Source organism: Bubalus bubalis, chromosome 3 (genome assembly GCF_019923935.1).
Source record: "Bubalus bubalis isolate 160015118507 breed Murrah chromosome 3, NDDB_SH_1, whole genome shotgun sequence".
Classification (NCBI taxonomy): Eukaryota; Metazoa; Chordata; class Mammalia; order Artiodactyla; family Bovidae; genus Bubalus; species Bubalus bubalis.
In genome coordinates, this window is record NC_059159.1 from 92537895 (window position 1) to 92558390 (window position 20496).

A 20496-nucleotide genomic window follows, 5' to 3' on the forward strand; every position below is an offset into this window, starting at 1 on the left:
GTAACTTGATTTATGAATAGTCAAACTGTTCTTTAACAGTCTTTGTATTAACTTCCTAACTAACGAGGTAGATGAACTTTGTTCACGAATCCAGTGCTACGGCACTGAAAAGTAGAATGAACATTTCCTATTACAGAATGCTTAAGATAGCCAGTATCAGAAAGTATATCTTACGTAGACTTAGATTTATTTAATTTAAATATTTCTATCAACACCTACTTTTGACTGTGTAATATTCGCTGTAGATTAAACGGATTATAGGTCTTGTTTAAATAATTTATGTTCTCATATTCTCCCAGAGTGATTTGGGAACACTTAATACTGTCCGTTTACTTGAATGTAAATTCATGAAACTTACCAAGGAGAGAAGTCGCAGCTCTCCTTAGAGAACAAAAACAGAAAGTAGACTGGTTATGCTGGTTTAAAATAAATCTCAAAAAGAATGCAGAAACCGCATACCATACCTATTTTAAAAAAATCCTTGATAAAGAGAGTGGGGTGAATGTTGCCTGAATAATTTAAAAATAGGTGATGTTTTTTGCTGAGTGTTTTCTGGATTCATGAAATATGTTTATTATTTTTATTTTTCTTAATATATTTTCTTTAAGGAGGTGAGAATTTCTTTACTTCAAATAAATTTATCGATATATATTGATGTGCTTGTATTAGCAACAGTCCATAGTAAAACATTAAAAAAAAAAACCTGCTGAAAGTGGACTGTAGTTTAATCTACCGTAGTTGGTGGGTCATTTCTTAACTTGGCCAGGTGGTAGGGAAAGTGGCCTGCAGATAGCCAGGTGGCAGATGGTTATCTGATGTTTGTTATATAAGTGTGGGATATAGTCAATGGTATGAACTTCATCATCCCAAAATATAAAATATCAGAATTACTCTTTTGACTCAGAAATCTAGGTATTACTATGTGTTTTTTTTTTTTCTTTACATTTCCTTGGTATAGTTTTAGAGATATGCTTAAAAGTTATCTAAACATTTCTAGTTTGATTTTAAATAATGGTGCTTGAGATCATACATTTGGAAATATTCTTTTTTAAAATAAAAGATTGCATATGCTATTTCTATATGTTTAAAAGTTAAAGTTGAAGTAATGACGGTTTGGGGAAAAATGTATTTTTTCCCTGTGTGTCCTAAAATAAAAACTCATTAGCACATGACACTTAATTTGATTGACAGCTGTCTAGGAGGTGACATTATAAGGTGGGCCGTATATATGTGTTGGATTGACTGTAAATGTGTTGTAACTCTGTCATGAAAGTCAAGACTGGAAGTAAAGTTTTAGAAAGTGGGTTATGTAACTTTTTAGTGCAGGGAGAGAAGATTTGCAAGCACTTCACTGCTGCTTGCATTTTAACTTGCTTGAAGGCTATTCCTTGAGGTGTGCACACATGGACATTCACTCCTGGGGCAGGCAGCCAACTGTCTTAGTTGATGAACTGACAATAAAGAACATATCCTTTGGATTTGGGAAGATAGATTGAATAAAGAAAAATGCATAAATGCCTTCTGCATTGCACCATCGGTCATGATAGTCATAAAGTTTTAAGCAACTCTTGGAGACCACATTTTCAGATAAAAAATTCATTTTGTTGTTGTTTTGAGTCTCGTTTTGAAAAATCTTTCATTATCTTACACTGAGCACCTAATTTATATCTTCTGTTACTTGTGAATGCATCATATCTTTATAATATCTGATGGTGCTTTCTTTGAAAAAGTCACATCAAGATGCTTTTGTGTTTTCCCTTTTTCAAAATTTTTCCTTTGGTCAAATGTAGGTTAACTACGTATTTTTGCAGTGCAGTTGGTTGAAGAGGGCATTTTAAAAGACTAATCTGTAGTCAGTCAGAGAGCTGCATATCTCCCATCGTGACTTTTTACTTCTCCTCTAAGTGCATGAAAACCCACTTAAGTCTATTTTATTAATCAGGTAAAGAAGTATAAAGAAAAGCGCAAGAGCAGATTCAGGAAAGAAAAATGTAATGTTTGCAAAAGAATGAGCAACAGAATTACCTTTCCCCCCTTTTTTCTTTCTTTCCCCACTTCTAAACGACTGGGAGGAAAACATGAGAAAGAACAGAGGGAATGCCAAAGATGGTTGCCACTGGCACCAGGATTGGCATCGGACCCTCTTTGTTTAGCTCAGGATGCCTGTGATTTGTTAGTTGGCATCCGCATTGCAGTGTGGAGTGATGTTACAATATATTGACAATTTCCAGATCTAGAAATGTCAATAGTCCTCTTGGTTATTTATACAAGATCACAAACTGCGTATCTTCTGGAGAATGAAATAAAGACCAGCAAATAATAAAGTTCATTGTTGACCAACTTCCTATGCTTTTTCCCTCTTTCTCTTTTGGTTCAATCCACACTTTTATTTATTTATTTTTTATGCCCAGCAGCTTCAGCCTCATCTTTTTTTTTTGAAATGTGGAAAGAGTTACTAGAGCTTTGACACAAGCTATAGTGCTACATCTGCATCTGATACAGTTTTGGGGAGAATGTATGCATTTTGAAATCATTTCTGATATATAGTTCATTAGACTTTAGCATCCCATGGCCGCAAGGCAGGATTTCCTTTAAAGCGAAATCTCTTTGTTATTCAGCCCCTCCTGTGCCTAGAGTCTGGTTGACCGCAATTTAGTCCATTTTTCTATTGCTCTATGTTTAGGAAAGAGTCATATTCAATATAGTCATTTATTAAATGATGCTACCCCCACTTTACCTAAAATACACACATCATGTGGGAGTCCCTGCGTTTAAATCCATAAAATCATTTGACGGTATTGATTCAGAGGGCTGCGCTTCGGCTGTTTCGTTGCTACAAGAACCGCCATTTTGTTTGTGAAGTGCCAGGCGAGGGGGAAAAAAAAGGCAGACACTGTGCTGGATGCCAATAACGGTTGCCAGTGGCACCGAGGTTGGCATCAGACCCTCTTTGTCTAGTTGCTGAATGCCTTTGATTCGTTGGTTGGCATCCGCATTGCAGTGGGCACACTGGAAAGTTTTTGACAATCCCTGAATGAAAGCTGCTTGCTTGTTTGCTGCAGCAAACCTTAGCTGATAGAAAACCCTTCCTTTTATTTTTATTTTTTTAGGTTTCCTTTTTTTCATTTTAAGATGATGACAGATGAAAGGAAAAAAAAACAGCTCTAAAGTGCCCTCTATTTTTCCCGAGATATTAAAGATGTCCAATGATTCTTGGGCAGGTGGTACCTATTCCCCATATTGTCTTTGTTATTGCCTTCTTGAAAGCAAAGCAAAAAGGAAAAAAGAACCAGGCAGGCCTTGCACAGGACACCTTCTCGGGACAGAAGTGTGCTGTAGGTTGCCTGGTGAGCTCTGGGAAGGGTGTGGAGGGCTAGCTGGCCGCAGTGACATGGAATGCACTTGCCAGGACTGACTGAGGCTTTCAGTCACATCACTGCTTATTTCTTAGGCAATTTCTAGCTCCTTCAGTTTCTACACTTCCAAATTGTATAGTATTGAGAGGACATTTTTTTTTTTTCTAGTTAGTAATGTGTAACAGTGTAAATGCTAAAAAAAAAAAAAAAGAGAGAGAGAGAGAACCTTCATGAGGAAACATGACACCAGGAAGACCAACAAAAAGGCCGAAATAATTTTGGTTGAAGTTTCCTGGATAGTTTGCATGAACATTGGTTTCCAGTTAACCATTGTTATCTCATTAATTAATAAGAAGGATTAGCAGGCTGCACAGAAGGAAGTCTGGCCTGTGGAAGCCGTGAGTGGCCAGTCTGTGTCCTGTCTGAAGGGGAAAAAGGCAGGGTGGGGTGGGCTAGGTGGGCTGGGCTTTCTCTGAGGGAAGAGCTTTGGAGAAAGAGAGAGGTCATAACACACTAAGAAGTTTCCAGATCTCAAGAGAGAGTAACTGTTGTCATGAATTTACCAGATTCGAGTTTCAACTCAGCCTGACTGATTTTTGAACTGCACTTTGCACTCCTGTTAAACATGTTTTGGAGTGCTAGAGAGAGGCCCAGAACCTTATGGCTCTCATGAGAGAAGAGTTTCCGTTTTAGCCTGGTGGAATCCTTAAAATTGTGGATGGCAACTTCTGTTGTTTTATTGGTAAATGATATGATAATCAACGTACATTTTGAAGTTGTGAAAAAATGTGACTTGTTTACAGGGGGAGTTGTAATCATTATTATTGTTTGAAATAGAATCCTTCCGGGTTGTCACATATTATTAGAGAGGAAGCTAATGCTAACAATTGTCTTCCTCCCTCAGTTACTGACTTTTAGAATTCTTTGGGGTAACAATTATTATTTTTTTAATGAAAAGCTTAAGTAGATAATTGTTTGCAAGTTGACAGCATATTTTACCATTTTAATAAATTTCGCTTCATTTGCAGATATTTCCCATTATAGGGAAAATGAAGCTTTCATAATTTGTTAACATGAGGCTGCTCTCCAGGATGATTTGGTGTGCTTACATTGTGAAATGCTCAGAAAGCATGACATTTGTATGCATGTTTGATTTAGGGGAACCCTGTTAAGTTTTCCCATCTAGCATCCTGTCCTTGACTGAACTCGTGAACTCTATGCACATTTGTTTGCATTCTGGCTCTCGCACAATTTGCCAGATAAAGAAGGGCTCTTACTGGCATGTCTTGCTCCTAGGCTTAATGAGACCTTTGTGGGAACACATATTGTAAGATAAGATACTTAGCAATTTTCTCGCTGATAAGGAGAAAACACAGTCTGAGAGGCCAGAAGTTCGCCCTCTCGGCCATGATAGTTCTCGCCCTAAGATAGTTTTGCTGGACAGTTCAAGAGTTAAACTCTGAGGCCCCAGTCGCCAGCTGGGAAAGACTGGCATCTGTGTTCTGATGTGGCAAACTAAGCTCTTGCATTGCTCTTCATATGATCTCACTTTTCAAAGGGAAAGGGGAGAGAAATAGAGAAAGAAATAGAAGGAGGGAGGGAGAGAGAGGTATGATATTTGTTGTATCAATTATGATTTTCAGGTATTTAAAAAGTACATAACCATCCAGTTTCTGGAGGCAGCAAAGGTCAATAAAATACCCTGCTGACAGCATTAGGTGTCTCTCCCCACCTTATTCCTTCTCACCATATATGCAGCACTGCATATCTTGTAATAAAAAAAAATTCAACTAGATAATGTGTTTAGATTTTTAGATTTAGTGCAGTCTGCTTCTTGGGTGGGAAAATAACTCCATATGCACAGGAACCAAAATGATGTTCATTTTTCAGGAATACTGGTTATTTGGGGAAGCAGTGGAATAATAGGGGATGTTGGTTAGGTCTTCCAGAGGGTGCTCCCTAACAGATAAAGAGTGTGTTCCTGTGGGCCCAGCTGGGCGGGAGCCACTGAAGGAAACCTGTCACCATGGCTTCAGGCTTCAATTCTTGAAAGTTTCTGTTTTGTAAGTGGTGCCTGAGCGGTCTGTCTACCCATAGCTGTACTATAGATTTCATAGGATTTTTTATTTACTTTCTCGTTCTTCCCTAAATTTGGAATTTACGAGGAAACTGCCAAGAGGAAATTAAAGTTTTAATCCACCATTAACTTTTTTCTCTTAAGTTTGGCACTATAATTTGGAACAACAATCCAAGATATCTAACTAGTAATGTCTGTCTCCTCATAAACTTTCATTCTGCTCGATTGAACTGAAAAACTAGACCAGTGGGCTTAAGAAACTGTTTTATGACACTCTTACTCTTGCCATCCCTGCCAACCAGTTGGAATTTCAGCCCCTGAAGAGGGAAGGACCCAATGAGAAGCTGAGCCAGAATCATCTGGAGCTGTTAAAAGTTGAAATAAGTTTTCTGTCATCTCAGTGGCTTACATGGTAACTGACTTTATAATCTAAGGGCTCGTTACTGCTTTGTTGGAAGGTTAAGGTTTTTAGAGAGTGGAAATAGCCTATGAGATGCTCCTTAAAATAGGGAATTACTACATACCTGAAAAAGATGGGCAAAGGCAAGGGTGATCCCTGGGTCTGAAACTGACTTTGGGTGGAAGTATCTCTTCAGTTGATGAAAGAGTGGATTTTCTAGTTTGAAGTTGAGGAAAGTTTGACTTGTGACACTTGAGTGTGTTAGTCCGTGTGCTGTGACAGAGAAAATGATCAGTTGATGTTGTGTTCAAAGCAAAATTTTCCAGCCTTTCTTCCTTCCATCGTTGTGTCAGAGGAATAATTTTAGAAATCTTGGAGAACTAGTGGTTATGCGATGGGAAATGGGAAACGGGCATTGTTACGGTAGCACTCCTCTACACCAAGCAGAGCCAGAGGGGAGCTTCCTCTTCAAGCTCACTTTTCTCTGGCAATGTGGTGTGTCATCTCGTTTTAAAATATATTCTTGGGTCCTTGAACTCTAATGATGTGATGTGGTTAATTTCACTGAATTCTGTTGTTGGGATTTAGCATAGAGAATAAATCACCGCACTGCAGAGAACTTGCAAATGTTAAGTGCGTGTCTTGGAGGAAGGAGTCTGTGGGATTAGTTTGTGTTAGACTGGATGTTACAGGATGTGAGCCTAATGGGACTTGAATGCTTGGGCATTTTGGTTGTTATATTATTTAGAAGATTGGAAAAAATGACCACCAATTAACCAATGAGGTGAAAAGACCTTGAGGCTGAATTGAAGGCCACACAAACAAGAAAAAAAAAAAAAATCTTCAAAAATTTATATCAAGCAATGTTCTAAGAGTAGAATGCAAATTATTCTTGCACATAAATATATTGTATATAATAAAACAGTTAGATACACATATTCTCACTGTTTATGATGATAGTTTAAACAGGATAGCATTGATGAATCACAGATGAATTAAAGAACTCTGAATAAAGACTATATAATTGAAAATATGGGGTGATGGATGAAGTAATTTTACTAGCTGAGAGTTGCCTGGAGGTTGTTTATTTTCAGAATCCCATTTTAAGGCAGTTCAGAGCATGTAGTAAGTTATGGATGAAGAACAAATCAGTTGAAAATGGGATTTGTTTAAACAAGCACAAAAAAGGAAAATAAGAATTGCCTTTGAGAAAAAATTCCTTAAATATATTGCAATTTTAAAAATTCAGGTTAGCTTCAACTCCATGCCTCAAAGTAAAAAATTCAGTAAATAGTATTGAGTTGAATTATATATTACATGTGTCTCCAACAAAACTGCACTAAAGCATTTAATAAGCATCAGTTCATATTTTGACACTTCTATACTGATGCAGCATGAAGCTGAAGACTTTTTTTTTAAGGCTTCAAGTTTTTCAAAACTCATATTGTAAAAAAGAACATGGAGAAAGTTACTGTTGTTAACAGGGAATGGTAGAGCTTAGGACGAAAATCTGATTATGAGCACAGATGTTAGGATGGTTATTTGAAATAGGGTATATTCTGTAATTCATGTGAGTAGGGGATTACATTTATGTCCATGTTAATAACACGAGTATGTCAATATGAAGTCTATACCCCTCTATTAGTGAATTCTAAAGTGTGAAAAATGTTCCTGCTTAGGACAACTTGTATTTTATTATTCTGACATCTGCAGTTTCTGGATGGATTACCTTAAATTTGCTATGCTATGTTAAAGGCCTTGTTTTATGAGGTCGGTCTCAGCTTCTGGCCTTGGTGTCAGGAACCCTGCTACGTGATGCAACTTGCCTTGTTAGGTTTAATTGACCAAAGCTGATGTGTTAAAACAATTCATTTGTGCTGTAACTTATGCCCTGGCTAAGTTGCTACCTGAATCCTTTGACCTTGACTTGTCTGGGTCATGAAATGGCTGCAAGCTGTTTGACCTTTCTATTGTGTAGTAATGTCACTGTTTCCCCTTATTCTTTTATGGTAATAGCTGACAAAAAGCCCCAGCCCTGACTTTACACCCCAGTGGATTCCAGGCGTCCCTCCGCAGCGGCCACGTCTTCTGTTTGACATGGTCTAGCCGTAGAAGTGACTTTCTTTTGTTTGCTGACAGTGATGGGAACAAATTTGCAGCCCTCATTGCTCCAGGAAGTGGGGGATCTTTGGGCATTTAGAGAAATTTGAATTCCTTCTGCTTAGATGTTCAGTTTTTGTGTTTTATGATTATTCATATCACCATTTCCCTTCCCCCTCTCTTCCGAGGTTGGCTTTTCAGCTTTTTATATTTATGATTTCCTTAATAATTACTTTTCAACATTTTCAGCTGTTGCAATAAAAGTGACAATACTTTATTGTCACTATATAGGGTAAAACTGGTAAACTTAGTCATGCTTTGGGTTAGTGTAGGTCCTAAAATGACTGACTTTGAAACTTCACCTCTTAAACTTGTCTGGCACTGGAAAAAGCTGTATGCTAAACATGTAGGATTAGAACAAATTTTTAAGAACTGAGAGTCATGTAGTAACTTTATATATTCCATCTTATAGTTTTAGGGAAAACCTATTCTTATGATTTAGATGGCTATATTTCAAAACATTAGTGAACCATTAGTAAATTTGAAGTTTTTCTTTCTTTGGAGACATTTGCCAGAATGTGAAATTCAATGTTTATTTTAACGAATATTAAAAAATTTTTTTCCCCTTCTTTATGAAACCCTTCTATGCAACATAGAGAATTTTACCTCTGTTCTCTTCCAAAGCAGTGAAATAATTTTATTTTTAAAATATTGGAAATGCCTTCTAAAATGTTAAAACACAGATATTTTTATCCTACCAAATTTTTCTTTGCCAAATATGACATTGTAGTTCATGATTTTTTTTTCCTATATTTGCCAGATTAAATATTTAAAATCCAAGCTGTTACATTTTATTTTTAAATTATTAGAGGAAAAGAGGAAGTTTAAGTTAGAATGTGCATTTCCTTACTTGTGTGTCCCATACTGTTTATCCGTGTGTGTGGATACACTGACAGATGAGAGGCAATGTGGCCCAGGCACTAGAACCTTGGAAAAAGGCATGGGATTTTTCTACTCCTATTTTTAAAATATCTGAAATGGCAGGTGAGAAGGTTTTTCTTTTTCTTGATTCTTGCTGTTTTAAATGATTTTCCCCCCCCAGGAGTGTTCACAGAATCAAGGAATTTAAATGATTTTCAACATTGTGTTGCTAATCCAGCATCCTGGGACCCAAGGAAGGAGGGTGAACGAAACAATCTGGTTTTAGTCAATAGCCTCAGTTTCTCTCTCCTGTCCCATAAAATCTAATCTAGACTTGAAAGCACCTCTCAGACCTTTCTGCTCATTCAGTGGTGTTCTCAGCGGTAGAGCCAACATAGAATCGAGTTGGGATGTGGTTAGTGGGCTAATCAGTCACATGCAGTGGGACTGTGGTACAAGAACAGCGGACCAGCCCCCAAGGGTTTAAAAAATGTCTGCGATTTCTTCCAGAAATCTGCCTCAGTTCCTCCATTGAAATGATTTATAACAGATCTCAGCTGCTGAGCTAAAGAGCGGAAGTTCCTGGATCTTGGGTAATTGATGTGTGTGTGTGTTTGTGTCTCGCAGAGTTGAAGTGAATGCAGAGGAAAAAAAAAAAGTACGGCTCAGATCTTGCAGGAATTACTTAAGAAGGATGGTTCATTCATAGGTTGAAGGGTAAATAACATACCATTTAAAATATTCTGTTAGCTTTAGATTTTGGATTCCTTCACAGTTGAGCATATCTCCCTTCTTCCTGGCTTTTAGTTTTCATAGAGCACAGGAAAATAAGTGCATTAATCAGACATTTCATCCTGGTTTTGGTTCTACTCTTCATCAGCTTTTGTGACCTTGGCTAAGTCACTCAAGCTCCATGTGCCTTGGTTTTCTGTTTTGTAAAATGGGATTAGGATGCCTACTTCATAGGACTGTTTTAGAATTACATGAAGTAATTCACATAAGTAAAAGCTACAATGTTAGTAAGAGTGATGATTGCTCTATATAAAGCAACATGGCATAATGTAGACATCTAGAGAAAATACCCAGTAGTGAAGAGAATGGGTAATTAGGTGTTGCTGCAAGGGGTTGTCAGTTAGTTTGGGTGTATCTCAGGTGATAAGACATTCCAAGGAGAAAAATGAAAGTCCTGAGTACAGTGGTGTGTATAGATATTTGTTAGTAGGTGCATGAGGTTAACTAGTTGTGTGTGGTTTTTAGATTAAATTAGAATTAGTGTATAGTTTGAGCAATCTTTTATGTCAGACTTACCAGACAGTTAATTTCTTGATCAATCTAGGAGTCATTGAAAGGAGAGAGTAATTTTATTAGTGGCTCTTTGAGTAAATAACTTTGTGTCAAATGAAGGGTATCCTAGGAAGTTCTTGTATTGATAATTCATTGCACTCGAGTGAAAACGTAAGACTTATTTATATATAATGAAATGGGCACCAGCTGGGAGAACTCCACTTATGTTTTACATTTGGTGGGACAGAAGTGGTGATTATATGGACTGGATTGTTCTTGAGGAAGAAGCTGCTGGTTTTTAGACTCTAAGGTCTGAGACTGTCTTATTTAGGAATGATATCTAGTTGGGTCAAAATTCACAATGCTTCATTAGTTACATGAATTGTTTTGACTTTATTGCCACTGAAAATCTTCCTCCTTAAGTCAGTCTTTCTCACTCGTCCTTTTTAGGGTGTTAAGAACATTAATTAGATAATCTTAAGGGGAAAAAAGGTAATATTTCTTACTTAAAATGATGTCGTTTTTTCTAAGAACATCTGAAAGCCACATGGGAAGTGGTTGAAACATTCTCTTCTTCTCAGGTTTGGGATTAGCCTTTGAGTGCTGTGGTTCTGGTTGGTTGGATCTGGGTGGTCCTGAGATCTCTTTGATGGGCCACATTTTTCTTGGGGAACCAGTCATGGTGCTTCTTTTCCATGGAGTGTGGTTTGCTTCCCTCAGTTACTTTGTACAGCAGGTTTGGAAAGTGGACAGTTTGCCCTTACCCATAGTCTCTACCAGGGAAATACCTTAAATCACATGTCACACTGACGCAGTGCAAAAACAGATTCATATTCTTCTCTGAAGCATTTTATAATAATACTTAGGAGTTCTGACCAGGAGTTAATAGGAGAACTTCCCTCTCTGTTTGTTTGTCTGTTAAACAGTAACTGGGGTGTGCAGAAAGTAGAATCAGAACATTGATTATCAGCTGGCTTAGATCCTGGCACATCATTTTTAATAATCTGTGTCCTGCCTTTTCTTTTTGAGAACTTAGCTGGTATTCAGTTGCTCTTCTGTTCAAAATCAAGAAGCGTGTATTTTAGTACATGACAAATGTACAACCCCAATTTTTTGACATATGTAAACTGGATTGCTGCTGATGGCCGAGGGATTTGGTATTTTGTCTTTCTACTTTGAAAAGCTTTGTTTGCACTTAGGATTTAAAGTTGATATGGACCTGAAATGGGAATGCATATATGATTCTTAAATATTGGTTGCCTTTTTTTAGCCTCCTGGAGATGCTAACATGTTTCTTTAAATTTCCTGACGGTAAAGCATTAGTATTTTTGGTTAGATGTATAGTTATCATGTAACAGTGTCTGTTCTATTTACAGTGTCCAAGTAAAGGAAAAGCTGCTTATAGTAATATGAGGATCACTGGTCTTACAATAATTAAATAGACTTGTTAGACTACATTAATCCCTTTTAGAACATTTGGAATGACTTCTTAGTACTAACAACACAGTATTAGGGCCTACAATTAATCTGCTTTTTGTATCCAACATTTGTATAATACAAAACATGTGTATAGAGAAATATATTTTGACTTTAAAATGAGTTCATATGAGGGCAAAATGAAATTATATTGAACTGTGAAGGAAGATGAATATGATTCTAAGTACTGATAAAATATGGAATTCATTTCAAGTTAGCATAGATGAATTTTTTTTTTTTTTTTGGTGAAGACCTTTTTTGGGCTCTCAGAATCACTTTCCCTCTGAGTTCCAAGCTTTGTACATGACACACCAGATATGTACAACATGAAATGGAAGCATTTGTTCAACCTAATATCCAGGAGATATGTTAACTCTTTGTGAGTTGGTGTTTCTTGCTTGGTCTCTGCATTGATACAGCTGTTTATTAACTCTGGAGAAAGTGAAGCAGACTCGATTTTAAAGTCTGGTCCAATCTTGTTCTGCGTTTCATAGAAACGGTTTAAGTCAAAGACAGACTGTACTCAGTATTCAAACAGCATTATTACGGATTGGTTAAAGGACTTAGGAATTAGGATTGTGTTTACATCTTCTGTTGTGGAGGTCTCAGAAGGTATAATTTCCTCCTCGATGTGGGTTCTCTTTTTGTTATGGAGTCTTTCACACCCAGGGATGTGAATTCAGCCTTGGGTGTTGCAGTTACTGGGAAAAGATTTCATGAAGGATGCAGTACAGTTCAATTCTGGGGCAGATTGCAGGCGTGTGTACAGAGTATTATGGAAGTGCTGGAATTATTGAGTGGTTTGTAGCCATTTCAGACCATGTGCCTGGGACCAGCTAACACATTGTCAGGGAAAAACATGATGTAGCAACAATATTAGATCATGCAAATGAGACTACTGAATAGTAATAGTTATGGGCAATATTTTGGAAAACACTGATTAGTGACAGTTTTATTACAGCAAATGTATGTATCAAGTCCCCAGATTTCATTGTAATGCACTGAAAACAGATGTCAAAGTGTCCCAAACAGAATTTCATGGTTAATCTACATATTGCATGGAAAGTACAAACAAACCATTTAGAATTCTGTTATTTAATCCTTTTAGAAGGAATGAAAATATACAATTTAGATTTACTCCATTCTTTCTTTTAATTTCAGATTTCTTTTCCTAGGGGCTGATGATAAATTATTTTTTTATTTGGTATTTTCTTAAGATGCATATGGGAGAAGACATATCTGCATATGTACTTGGTTTTACTTAATGTACTTTGAACTGTAGGTTTCTGAACATACGGTCTTTGCATTAAAAAAAAAAAAAAATTAGGCTCTAAATTATTTAGTGACCTGGTAATGAAATTACCTTCTTCTGGTCCTTTGTGTACTGATGTAGAGTTTCACTCTGTGCTACTTAGTGATTGAAGCAGACACTGAAGCCAAAGAGAAGAAAATGGGTAGCCCTCCTTCCTGCAAGTACCTGGGGGATCTGGCACCTCACCTTGACTCGGTTTCTCTGTCCATCAAGTGAGAGAGTTGGCTAGAAGGTTTTCACTGTCCCTCTTAGCACCGGCATCTGAGGAATTTGACTTCTGGTTACCCTGGGAGGGGAAGATCCCCTTCACATTAAGCAATATTTAATGAAGTTTAGCACACTCTTGTTAAATCTAGAATTTTAATACACTTTATTTATTAAAGAGAAATAGAAAATGTATAACTTGACTCTTGAGTAACACTTTCATGTTGCTCAATTCAAAGTCCAATAGTCAAATCATTTGGTTCAATCTAGATAAAAAGCTTGCTTTTTAAAGAAAGAGGTCTTTAACTCATAGATTTTTAGAGCTGGAAGGATCCCTAGAGACCGTCTCACTTTACAGCTGCGGGTACTGAGTCTGAGAGAGACTCAAAGCCACTTTGGTTGTTTGTGTTAGTTTTACTGTTATAAGAGCATAAATAAGCATAAATAAAGAAAAGTGTTATTTTGTGAACTTAGCAAATTTTTTTTAGGTACAAAGAGAAAATTTGTGATTGAAAGACATATGTTATCATTTGTAATTTATTTAAATCAATTGATTCAAGAGTTTGGGTGTTTTCTTTTATAACTTATTTTCATAGGATATATTCTATTGAAGTCACTCTGTAGCTGGGGTTTTCATGAGAATTACTGTATTTATCTTTTCAGTGGGTGAAGAAAAGCTGTTTAAGTTATGGTCAACTAATATGGATTTGATTGTAGTTAGAAAACAGAAAGGATCCATTAAAAATGTACTGCCAGATTTCCAGTAACCATTAAAGGTCATGTTTGAGCCTGGTTGTAAGAAAAACTTTTTTTGAAAGTCAGGTATTGGAAGAAAACTTGGGAGCTGGTTATGAGGAACTGGTTTAAGTTCTGCTTCTTGGATGTCTACAATTTTCAGATTAGCTTGATAATTACTACGTCTCCATTTTCCTTTGTGTGGTATATGTCTCTCATCTTAGTTTAAAAAAACTGCTTTTCTCCAGTTTAAAGCAAACATCCATATGCCTTATTTTATTTAAGAGATGTTTCTAAGAATTTTTTCTTAGTTTAATTTTAGAAACCAAAATAAATTCACAAGGGGAATTCAACTTTAAAAGGAAACTTTCAGTGAATCCTTTTGCTAAAGTGAGAATTCTTTTATGACATGAAAGATTTATCTGTCAATTGTGTTATATGAGTGCCCTGTAATATGCTTATGTATATCAAGTTGCCTCTGAATATAGCAGAGATGATAACTTTTAGAGAAGAGATATTAGCAGTGTTAGAAAAAGTTTCATATCAGCTAGTTTTAGTAGCTTTTAGATTGAGAGTTTATGAGGAAAGCTTGAAAGTGTGTCTTAAAGGCACGATTGTAGACAGAAAAATAGATGAATAGATGATGGATGTTATGTAAGTGCATGACATCAAAAGCATTGGAAATGGCATGGGAGCACATTATAAAATTGATGATAAGTATTTGTGGAATGAATGAAAATAAATTACTTAAAACAGTATATAAATATTAGGGGCAAATCAGAGAACTGTTACAGTGGTAATTCAAGGGAAGTTGCTGAAACTGGAGAGATCTGATTTTTCCTGAGAATTGTGTTCTATTTCCATTGGTGATTGGTGACTATATAAGAAGTATTATCTGCACCTTATTTGTGCTTTCAGTTTCAGGAATGATTAGGATAAAAGCATATGAAATGTAGTGTCTGTATTAGCAATAGAACATATTCTAGGATCAAGCTGTGGCTTTAAATGTTTGTTTTGCTATTATTCACTATGTGGTTGGGCAAATTAGTTATATTTCCTGAGATTCAGTTTTTTGAGCTCTGCAGTGGGTGGCAAGGGTGAAATGAGAAAATGCTTGTGAGATGCTTAACACCGTGCCTATCACATTGTAGGCTCTCAGTAAGGTGTTTGAAGTTATTGCTGTGACTTGTAGTCAGCAACCAGTACGGTGCCTGCTCATTGTATGTACGAAGTACTTATTTGGTCGATGAATGAATGCTTACCACCTATTCTAAGGAATCTGAAAGACTTGATCTCTCTTTTGTGGGACAGGGCATTAAATTAGGGATAGTATTCTATCAAAAGAAGGAAGAAACATTAAGAAAGCAAAAATGAAACTATTTTAATTGCTATGTTATGTCTCAAAATTGATCTATAAAGAAATGAATGATATAGAACCACATACGAATCACCATGCTCATTTCAGTATCTGTAGGTGACTGAAAGAAAACACCCTTTCCCAGGAGCAATTGCTGCTTAGAATCCAGTATACTTTACACTATCCATTTTTCATAAGGCTTTTATTTGGGGTATAAGAAAGACATAGACATAAACATAATCAGAAAGAAAAAAACAACATATCTGTAACTGTTGCCTAGCTGAGACTACCTGAGGCATTGCGATTTTGTGCAGGAAACCAAGACTTTAAAATCCCAAATCTTTTCATGGGCTTGAATGGTAAATACACTTTTTCTCCTTTTTGTCTCTGATAGCACTGAATTATAGTCCCACAAAAAGTTTAGATGAGAGATTTTTAGTCTTTTAGGTAAGATTATTTTCTGAAGAATAATTTTGACTGTTTTGTCTTATTCATTAAAAATGCATTACATATTTTAAAAACCATTTCACTAATGATATAATTTAAGTGTCTAAAAAATTTTGGTGTTGGCAACTTTTCCTCAATAGTCACTGGGTAATAATCTTTATCCAATTACTATTCATTTATCAGTCATTATTAGGTTTTCCTGAAGAGAGTGCCTGTGTGTATGCATGCTGTGTGCTTGGCTTCGTCGCTCGGTCATGTCCGACTCTTTGCGACCCCATGGAATGCAGCCCACTGGGCTGTCTATCCGTGGGGATTTTCCAGGCAAGACTACTGGAGTGGGTAGCCATGCCCTCCTCCAGGGGATCTTCCCAACCCAGGGATCAAACCCAGGTCACCTGCATTGCAGGCAGGTTCTTTACCGACTGAGCCACCAGGGAAACCCAAGTGTGTATATAGGCATATATATGGAACATTAATTCTTTTTCTTTGGTATATGATTTATGTGATTCCACATATATCATATAGTCAAATAAGTGGGCATGTATGGATTTATTAAAATGTATCTTTCAAAGAAAATATAAAACACCTGGTATACAGGTGAAAAGTGGTTGAGAAATGCATTTATTGAGTGGGAACTCTGTACTAAGCATTTAAGCATTTTAAGGAGTTAGGAAGGCATGGTGAAAATATGGGTGATCTTTCCCAAATAATTTATAAGTAGAAAAGAAGATAATGGTCACTTACAGTGAGAAAGAAAAAGACAGTGGAATAAGTATACAACCAACTAAGGTCTCACCAGCTACTATACGTAGTTGGATTTACTGAGCTCTCTGGGCGGACACCCTGTGGGACTGCCCTGGAAAGGTCACAGAGAGGAGGTGAATCTCAAGCAGAGTTTTCTCAGGGGTCATATCACAAAAACAAAACAAAATGAGACAGGGAACCAAGAATTACCTCTTATGTAAATGATTTCTATTTGGCAATGATATATATTATATGAGAATTATATATTTTATTATTTTGGTAACAGATTTGGTGTTTTTAATAATTTGTTAATAAAGGAAAAATCTAGTAGTAAGCTGTAACACAGATGCCAAAATACTCAATATTAAAAGGCTTGAATTGATTAATCTCTTTTTTAGAGTAGGTAATAATATACTAGTTATTCTAAACAACATTATTCTTATATGTAGCCTAGCTCTTAGAATTCAGTGTAATCCTGTATACATGATTTTAAAATGTTTTAATATCTTTTAATTTAGTTTAGTATTTTTTATTGTTTATAATTATAATTCTGAATGGAAAATGTGAATACGTGTTTGTTAAGTGTCATATATCTAATAATTTGTTTTAGACATTTTAAAGTTGAGACAATAATTCTATAGGCAGTTAAAAAGTCTGGAAACCAGAGAACATACTGCAGAAATATTTTATTTAAAATATACTCTAAAGATAGCTGAATTTAGTTTCATGTCCAATTTATATCACTATTATTATTTTAAAAATCAAGTGAGGCTCTCCAATTCACTAGAAAAAAAGAATTGTTTCAGTGTGATGAGATGTCAGGCTGAATTTTATAGTCAGGCTGAATTTCTGATTTGAAGCAAATTTATACTTTCTTTTTTCAGTAAGAGCAATAGACCTGTACAGTGACACACCCAACAATAAAATAACCCCCAGCTTTACATATTGAACTTTACATATTTACATATTGAAGCTTTCTGTAAATGATACCTATTCTGGAACATAATGTTTCCATATAGAAAATCAGAGAAAAAATACAAATGAAAACCTTGGTAATCCTTTGGCCTTAGCTATAACATAGGTACCTTCTTTAGATTAGCTTTCAAGCCTTAAAGGTTAGCAGGCTTAACACCCGAAGAAAGAATTGAATCCTGTGCGTGAAATCTCTGTTCCTCTATACTTCCTCAGACAAATATGATGTGAACATAAGTTCTTAAAGGGCAGTGATCAAGTTTTCTCTTTTTTCATACTTCTCTTCCCCTATTCATCAACATATATATACACACACACACATGCGCGCGCGCACACACACACACACACACACATATATTTACACTGTGTTGATTGTAAAGCTGAATGTTGATTATGATATGCAGATACAGTGAAATTAGGAAATGTCTCAATTTTCCATTTTACGATGGCATTTTAAAGCCAGTCTATCTACAAAGAAGTTGCTTAGTCATTCAGCAAATATTCACTGAGTACTGGCTTGTGTATCAGGCACTGTGCCGAGCACTGGGATTTCAATATAGAGAAAATGGACATTGTGCTAACTTTTTAATAGGGAATGACAATTTAAGAGGAATTATCCAGTATTTATAACTATTTTTTCTTAACTGAGAAATGTTACTATTAGCTTCTTGATAAACACTTTGTGGAAAGAGTAATGTTAGTGAGTATGGAAAGAGTAATGTTAGTGAGTATCGTCTGAAGGAAATGACTTAGGAAAGCTTGTGACAATTTCTGAGAAAAAAGTGAGATGGTGAGAACAGATAATTTCAAAGAACAATTTTTCATCCATATGAAAAATAATAGTTTTGACAGGTGCACATGGTAATTTCCAGGTGGCTCAGTGGGTAAAAGAATCCCTGCAATGCAGGGGACTCGGGTTTGATCCCTGGGTTGGGAAGATCCCCTGGAGAAGGGCATGGCAACCCACTGCAGTATTCTTGCCTGGGAAATCCCATGGACAGAGGAGCCTGGCGGGTTATAATCCATAGGGTCACAAAGAGCTGGACACAACTTCAGTGACTAAGCACACACACGCATGGTAACATGAGCATGTTCTCGGACATCTAGTAGTGTGTAGCTTTTCTTGCAGGAAACTGGAAACATGTCAGGATGCCTTTCTGAACTCTGGCCTTGCTCCTAACTGGAGCCATCACACTGGATTCTGAGTGGCATTAGCGCCATACCATTCAGAGGTGAGAAAATCAGGAACCGTAGTGAACCTTGGGGGAAGAGTGAGTACATGCTGGGCTCTGAGCTGATGATGGTAATTAATAGAAGAAACAGAATAGATGTGTGGCATTGGAGGTAGACTCAGTAGAGTTCCTTGGATGTCAGCAGATCTGTTGTAGATTTTGAAGCTAATGTGTCAGTCTGATGGATGTCTAGGGCACAGGGGGTGGGAACTTGCTGGAAGGAGCCATGAAAGCAGTGTCATGGATTTAGAATCAGGAATACTGAGTCTAAAACTCTGTTTTGATCATTTTTAACTGTATGACTGTCAGCGAGTTTTAAAATTCCCGATGCTCCATTTCTTCTGTGTAAAGTGGGGATAATAATAATGTTAAAAGCTCTGAGTAGGGCTACATGAATTAATAACTTGAAAAGGCCTTGCCTAATGAGTAGAAGGTCTCATACGAAAGCACACTAGGATAAGAGGAAACAACAAATGAGAATGACTACATAGTTTAGCAGAAAAGATTAGGATTTTCTCAGCTGTGGCAACGTTCCACTCTGCTTTTTGGTGTATAGTTGTTCAGCTAACATTTTGTGAGCATTTACTGTGTTATGAGGCATCTTTTGGAGAGTTTTATCCGTGTGACTTGTTGATTCCTTCTTAACCATGTGAGGTCGATACTTTACTGTCCTTTCACAAATGAGAACTCCGCGGCCTAGTTTAGTGACTGAGCCCAAATTTGAACCTACGTAGTTTGTCTCTAGGGCTTCCCTGGTAGCTCAGACGATAAAGAATCTGCCTGCAATGTGGGATACCTGGGTTCGATCCCTCGGTTGGAAAGATCCCCTGGAGAAGGGAAGGGCTACCACTCCAGCATTCTAGCCTAGAGAATTCCATGGAGTTCCTTCTTAATCCTACTTGTAGATGATGAAGTTACTCCATCCACAGCAGGGCAGAAGGAACAAAATGTTACCGAGTGAGGGATAATCTAAGTGAAAAATTATTTTGACTCAGTCACACACATTTTTAAAAGGATTGACGTCATCATTTGTTTTACCTTTGACTTGCAAGTTGTTTCTTTCAATTTTGAGTAATCGTGATACGGAAAGTAAAAGTTGTAGTGATTGCCAAGCTAATCTTTTCTCCTAAACGATGCAGTCATTCTCATTTTGTTGCTTCCCCTTGTTCTAGTACGCTTTCATATGAGACCCTGAAATTGGACATGTTTATTGTGTAGACCACAAAGGATCCATAGGGAAGATAAAACAGCCTTAAAGAGAGGATTAAGCAAGTCAAGAGCCATACATGGTAATCCAGCTCTTCAAGAATAGGCATCATGGGCTTTATGATTGGTTTATGATAAAAAACCTTCCCTGTTTCACTCACACCATGCTAAATGAATGGTTTTCCTGGCAAGTCTCAGAATAGTTTTCCTTCTTCTGTTCTTCTTATTTGTTAGAAGAGCTGGGGCATTTTTCTCAGGTTTATTGACATCTGCTTACTTTTCAGTAAATGTACTCTGGCATCGTTCTGCAATGAGAGCTTTCGGAAGGAAACAAGTGCTTGAATGAAGGACAGGTATTTTGGTTTCCATAATAATTTCTTTGTTCAGTTTTTCTAAACAAACTATTTTTGAATTTTAAGTGCCTGCGTTGTGGATTATTTAGGTCAGAGATCATGAGATTTATAAATCATCCTAGAGTTCACAGAGCGACACTCCTTCATCCCCAAATTCTCTGTTTCATTGACCTTTCGGTTTAGTAGATTGACTTCCTTTTTTGATAAGAGAGTGAGACTTAGAAGGATAATGTGATGAGAAGATGCAGACATGGCTTTTCTTTCTTTTCAGAAAAGACAGGGATCCGTCTTATTATTGCTGCTGTATTATGGTAGTAATA

At 36.7% G+C, this 20496-nt stretch overlaps 1 protein-coding gene across 13 annotated transcripts in view; it reads left to right on the forward strand.

Annotated features, from left to right (window-relative positions):
* NFIB (nuclear factor I B) overlaps positions 1–20496 on the forward strand; it is a 483650-nt gene that overhangs the window by 236898 nt on the left and 226256 nt on the right. The window lies entirely within an intron of this gene.